A 9,296-nucleotide genomic window follows, 5' to 3' on the forward strand; every position below is an offset into this window, starting at 1 on the left:
GCGTGGTCACGACCAGGAAGCAGTAAGCCAAGCAAGGCGTTACTGTAGAGGCGGGCTCTTAAGGGCTCCAGGGACCGTCTTACAATTCAGGGTTTTGTCAGAAAGGGAGGAAGATACCGATGTACGTTTGTCAGTGTGGGTCTCTGATCTATACCTAAATACTTCTCCTAACAGTTCTCCCTCCTAAAGGCCTCCTCCCTGGCCTAGGTTTTGTAGGGTGTAGGGCATGAAATCTACAGACTAGTCTAGGAGCATGAATGTTGTCTGCTGGTTCCCATGATCTGTCTTCCGGGAAATAACCCACCCAGTCAATGAGATATTGAAGTTTACCTCGATGTCTGCGAGAATCAAGGATTTTATTCACTTCATATTCCTCTTCGCATTCAATGATAATTGGAGGAGGAGGTTTTTCAGGTACTAAGGGAGGTGTATACTTCTTGAGCAGTGAACAGTGAAATACAGGGTGTATTTTCATATTTGCAGGTAATTGTAAGTGTAAAGTTACTGGAGAAAGTATTTTATTGATTACATATGGACTAAGGAAACGAGGTTGTAGCTTTCTGGATCCTTCTAATCTCAGATTTTGTGTAGATAACCATACTTTCTCTCCTACACTGTACTCAGGCTCAGGTCTCTGATGTTTATCAGCTTGTTGTCTCATTAATTCTTTCGTTTTGGCAAACTCATTGGATGCTTCTTGCCATATGACTCTGAGGTGTTGATGATGTTCCTGCAAAGCCGGTATTCTATTCATTTCTGTAGGGAGGGTAATAGGCAGAAACCTAGGATGGTGGGCAAAAGCAAAGAAAAAGGGAGAAACGCCAGTAGAGGAGTGGACACTGTTATTGTAAGCGAATTCTGCCAGAGGAAGTGCTTGCACCCAAGTACCCGCAATCGTGGTTAACAAACATCGAGGTATGTTTCTAAAGTTTGATTTGTGCGTTCTGTTTGTCCATCAGTTTGCGGATGGTATGCAGTGGACAGTCTATGATCTATACCAAGTGTCTCACACATACCTTGCCAAAATCGGGAAACAAACTGGGCACCCCTATCTGAGATGATAATAGCGGGTAAGCCATGTAACCACACAATGTTTACTATAAAGATCTGTATGAGTCATTTAGAAGATGGTAACTTCTTTAAAGGGATGAAGTGGGCCATCTTTGTTAACATGTCTACTATAACATATATGATAGTGAACCCTTGACAATTAGGGAGATCAGTGATAAAATCCATACTGATACTATGCCATGGTGCAGGGGGTACTTCAGTGGGTTTTAATAGACCAGTGGGAGCGCAGTGAGAAGCTTTCTGTCTGGCACAAGTGGTACACACATTTACAAACAAGGAGATATCTTTAGACATATCTTTCCAACAAAATCATCGTTGGCATGCTTTAAGTGTCTTGTGGCTTCCCGGATGCCCTGCCATGGTGTTATTGTGGCACCATTGTATAAGTTGTTGTTGTAGCTTTGCCGTAGGTATGGAAAGCTTTGTATCATGATAATATAGATCATCTTTGATGGTATTTAAAGGATCATTAGTCCACTCAAGACTTGGAATGTTAGCGTATTGCATAAGTTGGTCAATGAAATCAGAGGTTGTTTCATCTCCATGTTCCTCTACCCCTATGATCCTGTGATCAGGAATGATGGATGGGTAGGGCTCACAAGTGTCAACTGAATAAGGTCCTAAACGAGATAAAGCATCCGCTTTACCCTGTAATGATCCAGGACGGTATGTGATGATGAAATCATATTCACTAAAGAAATTAACCCATCTCATTTGTCTAGGGGTGAGAGCTTTTGCAGATTTAAAAAATTGGACGTTTCTATGATCAGTAAAGATGGTTAGTACATGGGGCGACCCCAATAAGTAATGACGTCAATCTTGAAAGGCTAACTTTATAGCCAATAATTCTCTCTCCCCTACTGTGTAATTTTGCTCCACTGGTGCCAAGGTCTTGGAAAAATACGCACCGGATGCAAATGACCCGTATTTTTATCTCTCTGAGACAATACTCCTCCTACTGCGTATTGCAAAGCATTGACTTCCATGAAATAAGGTTGCGTATTGTCGGCATGTTTGATTATGGGCGTGGTAGTGAACTTGTTTTTTAGGGTCTCAAAGGCCACTTCGGCCTCTTCGGTCCACTTAAACTGAACCCCTTTTTTGAGAAGACGAGTAATAGGAGAAATCAATTCAGAAAAATGGTCAATGAATCGCCTATAAAAGCTGGCCAAACCTATAAAGGATTGTATCTTTTTAACGGAGCTAGGACTGGGCCAATTGACTATGGACTTGATTTTTTGAGGGTCCATCTTTATCCCATCGGATGAGATGACAAAGCCCAAGAAATCTACTTGAGTCGTGTGAAACGTGCTTTTGTCTAATTTGGCATAGAGTTGGTTTTCTTGCAATTTGCTCAAGATTTTTCTAACATGGACAACATGTTCTTGTTCTGTCTGGGAATAGATCAATATATCATCGATGTAAATGATGACAAAAAGATCGAGATACTCTCTGAAAATATCAATGACAAAGTATTGAAACGCCGCAGGGGCATTACAAAGCCCAAAGGGCATTACATGATATTCAAATAGGCCAAATTTGGTACAGAAGGCCGTTTTCCATTCATCTCCAGCTTTGATGCGAATGAGATGATAAGCACCTCGCAAGTCAATCGTAGTGAATATCTTGGCTCCTTGTATTTGGTCTAATAATACTGAGATTAAAGGGAGCGGATATTTGTTCTTAATAGTGCTTTTATTCAAGGAACGATAGTCCAAGCATGCCCTTAAACCACCCTCTCTCTTAGGTATAAAAAAAAAAGAGGAGATGACACAGGAGAGGTGGACGGACGTATGAAACCTTTCTCTAACATCTCATCCAAATACTGCTTAAGATATTCAGTCTCGGGGACGGTCAGGGCATACACCCGACTTATAGGTAACTGTGCCCCTGGGATCCGATCTATCCAACAATCGTAGCTACGATGTGGCGGTAGCTTAGTGGCTTCTTTGGCATCAAACACGGCTTGAAACTCTTTGTAAATTTCTGGTAACGGGGAAATCTTTTCTTCTTGTGAGTGTATAGCACAACATAAAGGCGGGATATTGTCACTTGCCTCTTGGTAACATTGCAGAAGACAGTATGAGGATTTTAAGGTGACTGTCCTGGCCTTCCAATCAATGTGCGGGTTGTGGACTTGTAGCCAAGGTACCCCTAATATGGCACCAAAATGAGGTGCATCGATGAGGTCAAAAGTAAGAGTCTCAGAGTGCCCGTTACCACACACCATGACTATCATAGGCGTTTGATAAGTAAGTAACCCAGAAGACAACTCTGTGCCATCCACAGCTCTTACAGGCTCGGGATGTGTCTTTGGCACAAAAACAATACCAAGATTCTTAGCGAGTTGTATATCTAGAAAATTGCCGGTTGCCCCAGAGTCTAGGAGAATATCTAGTTTTTTTCTGGTTTGTGAAGACACTATAAGGGTAACAGACATTGTAAAGTGTTTTGGAATCATAGGCACATAGGTTTTAGTAGGCGAGACCTGAATGACGCTCATACTTGAAGAAGCGATCTCTTCCATCTTCAAGTGTTTTAGTTTTCCTCTACGTAGGATGTAATATGACTGCTAGCCACACTTTTAACAGGAACTCGAGGACGCACAGGACATTCTTTGGCAAAATGACCGCCTTTTCCGCAATATAAATAAAGGTTATTTTTTCTTCTCTTGTCTTTTTCCTCTGCGGATAGGGGTCCTCTTACTCCTCCTATTTGCCTAGGCTCTGGGGCGTCTTTGATTTCTTTCTTTTAGGTACGCATCATTACATATCGAGGAGAACTACTGCGAGTCTTTTCTCCTTTGCGTTTATGTATCCTGTGATCCAACTTCACAGTCAGGTCTATGAACTCTGAGCACTCTTCTGGGGGATTTACAATTTGAGCCAAGAGATCTTTTAATTCGTCATTCAATCTTCGATAAAACAAGGAGGTTCTCTTGTCCTCAGGCCAATGTGTTTCCGCTATCAACCGATTGAAGGTGGTAATTGTCAGATGTCCACGCTCTTCAGGATCCAGGCGATGCTCAATGGGTCCACCTCCAGACCTCCCCAAGCTAGGTTTCCTAAACACCCCAGCTTAAGAGTGATCTGGCGGGGGAAAATGTGAAGGGCCGAGATGTTGCGGCCCAGAGGGGTTGTCCATCTGGAAAACAAAGAAAGAGACTGTTACTACTACTCCGAGGCCCTTGACTACCTCTAAGATGAGATACGCTTGTACTCCTACCTTGCTAAGAGGATTCGCGGGAAGGACCTCCCTGTCACCTGTCGCTTTCCTCCTGTGCGATGCCTCCGGGTGTTCCTACGTGAACATAAACACACGGTTATTCCTCCCCCTAGCACTCTGTGCAGACTTACTAATCTGGACACGATTTCATATACCTATGGATGGCACCCACTCTGAGGATCTCAAGGAAAACGTCGGGTCTATAAGAATCCGTAGTCTCGTAGCAGACAAACAGTACAACACCCCCGGTTCTGTTACTGTCACAGAAGCCTACATCAATATCCATAGGTCAATAACCACATCATGGAAACAAAAAGCGGAAAAGGAAAAGAAAAGAAAACCGAGGAGGTTCCAGGGGAAGAGAACCAACTCGTCTTACCCCACCACACCGGAGTCAACAACCTAATGGGCTCCTGGTTCAGGGTGAGCGCTCTCTTCCAATTGTTCCGAAACACTCCTCCACAGGAAAGTCTCTCCCATTACTCATAGGGCCACCCGGAGACTGTGTCTTCACGCTAGGGCTAGCGAAGCACCACAGGGACTCAACGGGAGTCCAGACGACATGCACCACTGTGGTGGCTGAGTTTCAGAGGAAAGCTGTGTCTTCGCATCAGGAACCGCGAAGCACCACAGAGTTAGTCTGCACGCATCAGCCGACGCGCGACTTCAGAACCAAGGTACCAGAAACATGAAAGAAGGCTGTGTCTTCGCGCACACTTCCGCGAAGCACCACAGCCCCTCCACGGGGTCACAGCCGTAACGCCTCTCCCAGCACTATTCGAGTCCGACCCCGATACGGGTCCCGCAAAACACTCCGTGTCTTCGCGCCAGAACAGCGAAGCACCATGGGTTAGCCAGGTAACGGGCATCAGCTCCTTACTCCAACCCAGAACGACAACGAATCCCAAGCAACCCGACCTCCGGTCCCGCTGTGTTGATATAGGTCCCACCTACCTGCCACTAGGACTTCTGGGACTCGTAGTCCCAATATTAGGTAGGCGCGCCAAACCATGGACCAAAACCTGACAGTACGTCCTCCTCCCAGGCGCCTCCTAGATCCGGGCTTGCCAGGGTGTCGGGCATGGAAGGAACGCACCGCTCTCGGACCATGCACCCCCGTACATGGCTCCCAGGAATCCTCCTCCGAGGTATAGCCTTTCTAGGAGACGAGATACCATAGACGGCCCCTACGGAACTGGGAATCCAGAATCTTGTGCACCTCGTATTTCAGTTGACCGTCCCACACCACCGGAGGAACTGCCACGCGTCGGCGATAGCAGGCCAGCTTCAGCAGACTGCAGTGGAATACCGGATGGATTTGAAGGGAGGCTGGCAGTCTCAATCGATACGCTACCCGATGACAACATATGGGCCGATGAAACGAGGATGAAACACACTGCGATACTTGAACCTAATGTTCCTGGTGGATAACCACACTCGGTCCCCTGCCTGGTATTGGGGACCGGCCTGCCGACGGAGATCAGCCCACTTCTTATAGGTGAGCTTAGACCGACCCAGCTCAGCCTGTATGCGTTTGTGAATCTTCAACAAGTCCTTGACCTGTGCGTGGACAGAGGGATGGTTCTGTACCTCCCGAGGGATATTCAAGGGCAACGTGTTGGCGTGATAACCGGTATTCGCCCTAAAAGGGGATTCCTTGATGGAACTATGCCAGGAGTTGTTATATGTGAGCTCCGCCAGCCACAGCAGCGAGACCCAGGAGTCAGAGGCTTCTTTAACATAACAGCGCAGGTACTTTTTGAGAGTCTGGTTTAGCCTTTCGGTTTGGCCGTCTGTCTGCGGATGGAAGCTTGTGGATAAGGCCACCTCCACTTGTAATGCCTTACACCAAGCCTTCCAAAAACGGGCAACAAATTGTGGTCCCCGGTCAGACACTATGACCTTGGGCAGGCCATGTAATCGGACCACCTGTTGGAGCAGCAATTGAGCTGTTTGGGCCGCAGTTGGCAGGTTTCTGCAGGGTAGGAAGTGACCGGCTTTCGTCAGGCTGTCCACCACCACCAGTATGGCATTACATCCTTGATCCATGGGTAAGCCCACCACAAAATCAAGACTGATGGTCTGCCACGGCCGGGAGGGCGTGGGCAACGGTTGCAACAGCCCTTTGGCCTTGCTGGCCTCCCCCTTGGCATGGGCACATGTGTCGCATTGGGCAACCCAGGATTTCACAACGTCCGCCATGTCCTCCCACCAGAAGGACCGCTGCAAAGAAGATAACGTTTTCGTATATCCTGGAGGTCCTGCTAGTACTGCATTGTGACACCAGTTGAACGCTTTCTGGCGTATCTCATGCTGCGGCAAATACAGTCGATTGCGAAATAAAGGCACCCCATGCTGTAAAGAGCGACGCTGATCTTTCCGAACCCACTCCTGCCAGTGGGCTAGGGTTCTATGATTTTTGACCTGAGCCAGGAAGCTCTCCACCGTAACCCCACATATTACCTTTTCGGGGGGTACAATGGCCTCAGGAGCAGCAGCATGCATGTCATCCCCCTTGCTTAGTCTGGACAGCGAATCAGCTTTCCGATTGTCAACACCAGGACGGAAGGTGATAACAAAGTTGTATTCTGCAAAGAACAGAGTCCACCTCATCTGCCTTTGCGACAAGTGATGAGCAGTCTTCATAAACTGCAAATTGCGGTGGTTCGTGTACACTGTGACAGGATGTTGAGCCCCCCCTACGGCCTCCTCCACGTCTGACAGACATCCGATGGTCTAATCGTAGCGTTAGATTGATGAGATCAATACAGGAGGTTGGTTGGGGATCGATCTGCGCCAACACATCCTTCATCTCATCACATAACCCCTGATAATATAGGGACATCCTCTTTTCCTCCGGCCAGGCGGTCTCAGCAACCAGACGATTGAACGCCGTCATATAGGCAACTAGGTCCCTTCTCCCCTGCCTGAGCTCCAACAGTTCCTTGTCCGCACTGAAAGTGGTTGCCCGTCAGTCGAACACCCTCTCGAACTCTTTCCTGAAATCATCCCAATTAGACAAGAGAGGGTCATCGTTGCGAACCAACGGAACCGCCCAATCGGCCCTAGTGAGATAAGAGATCGCAAAAGCGACCCTAGAGACATTAGTCAGAAAAGACGCGGGTCTACACGAAAAATGCAAGGCTATCTGCGTGAGAAAAAGCCTGGATTTTATGGGGGTCTCCTGAATACCTCTCCGGGGTGGCCAACGGAACTGGCGGGGGCACCGTCACGTGGATGTGAGGGTTAGAAGGGGTTGCGTCGAATGGATTGCGCGCCTGCCTATCCACCCTTTCCCTCAGCGCCACGGTCTCAGCCTTTGAATCATCTAAAGACGCCATATTGGAGGAATCACCTGGACCGGGAAGAGCGACAATTCGTGGACTTGGGATTCTGTCAGATGTCCACGCTCTTCAGGATCCAGGCGATGCTCAATGGCTCCACCTCCAGACCTCCCCAAGCTAGGTTTCCTAAACACCCCAGCTTAAGAGTGATCTGGCGGGGGAAAATGTGAAGGGCCGAGATGTTGCGGCCCAGAGGGGTTGTCCATCTGGAAAACAAAGAAAGAGACCGTTACTACTACTCCGAGGCCCTTGACTACCTCTAAGATGAGATACGCTTGTACTCCTACCTTGCTAAGAGGATTCGCGGGAAGGACCTCCCTGTCACCTGTCGCTTTCCTCCTGTACGATGCCTCCGGGTGTTCCTACGTGAACATAAACACACGGTTATTCCTCCCCCTAGCACTCTGTGCAGACTTACTAATCTGGACACGATTTCATATACCTACCGATGGCACCCACTCTGAGGATCTCAAGGAAAAGGTCAGGTCTATAAGAATCCGTAGTCTCTTGGCAGACAAACAGTACAACACCCCCTGTTCTGTTACTGTCACAGAAGCCTACATCAATATCCATAGGTCAATAACCACATCATGGAAACAAAAAGCGGAAAAGGAAAAGAAAAGAAAACCGAGGAGGTTCCAGGGGAAGAGAACCAACTCGTCTTACCCCACCACACCAGAGTCAACAACCTAATGGGCTCCTGGTTCAGGGTGAGCGCTCTCTTCCAATTGTTCCGAAACACTCCTCCACAGGAAAGTCTCTCCCATTACTCATAGGGCCACCCGGAGCCTGTGTCTTCGCGCTAGGGCTAGCGAAGCACCACAGGGACTCAACGGAAGTCCAGACAAAATGCACCACTGTGGTGGCTGAGTTTCAGAGGAAAGCTGTGTCTTCGCATCAGGAACCGCGTAGCACCACAGCGTTAGTCTGCACGCATCAGCCGACGCGCGACTTCAGAACCAAGGTACCAGAAACATGAAAGAAGGCTGTGTCTTCGCGCACACTTCCGCGAAGCACCACAGCCGCTCCACGGCGTCACAGCCGTAACGCCTCTCCCAGCACTATTCGAGTCCGACCCCGATACGGGTCCCGCAAAACACTCCGTGTCTTCACGCCAGAACAGCGAAGCACCACGGTTTAGCCAGGTGTCATGCCTCAAGCCCCCTCCCAGTGCGCTAGCCCTTTAATTGTGCACTATATAGGTTTCCTTGACCCAGGGAGCGACGCTTCACGTTCTAGCGTCTAGCTCCGTTGGGTTCGTTTCTGTGCCTGACTTCCTGTGCCTGACTTCCGGTTTTTCTACGTCCTGGCGTTCTTCCGAATTGAGAGTGTCTTCGGCTCTGTTGGTTCGTTTGTGAGCCTCTGCAGCCCGTCCCTCTCGTTTGCAAAGTGCCTCTCCACCGCGCTTGTGCAATTTGACACGTTCCGTGTCGTTTCCCGATTTAGCTGCCTTGCAGTGTTCTGGTGTCCCGCCCGGCGGCCGGGTTTGACTCCGCCATCCGGCGGGATTCCTCTCCCTACCCTTTGCCTCAGTACTGCTCCGTTGGTCAGCCGGGCTTGTGCTCCGCTGACTAGCCGGGCATCCTCCCTCTGCTGTTGGCCTCATTTTCCGCTCCGCTTGTCAGCCGGGTTTTGCTCCGCTGACGGGCCGGGCAA

This window comes from Lissotriton helveticus, chromosome 3_1, assembly GCF_964261635.1.
Source record: "Lissotriton helveticus chromosome 3_1, aLisHel1.1, whole genome shotgun sequence".
Classification (NCBI taxonomy): Eukaryota; Metazoa; Chordata; class Amphibia; order Caudata; family Salamandridae; genus Lissotriton; species Lissotriton helveticus.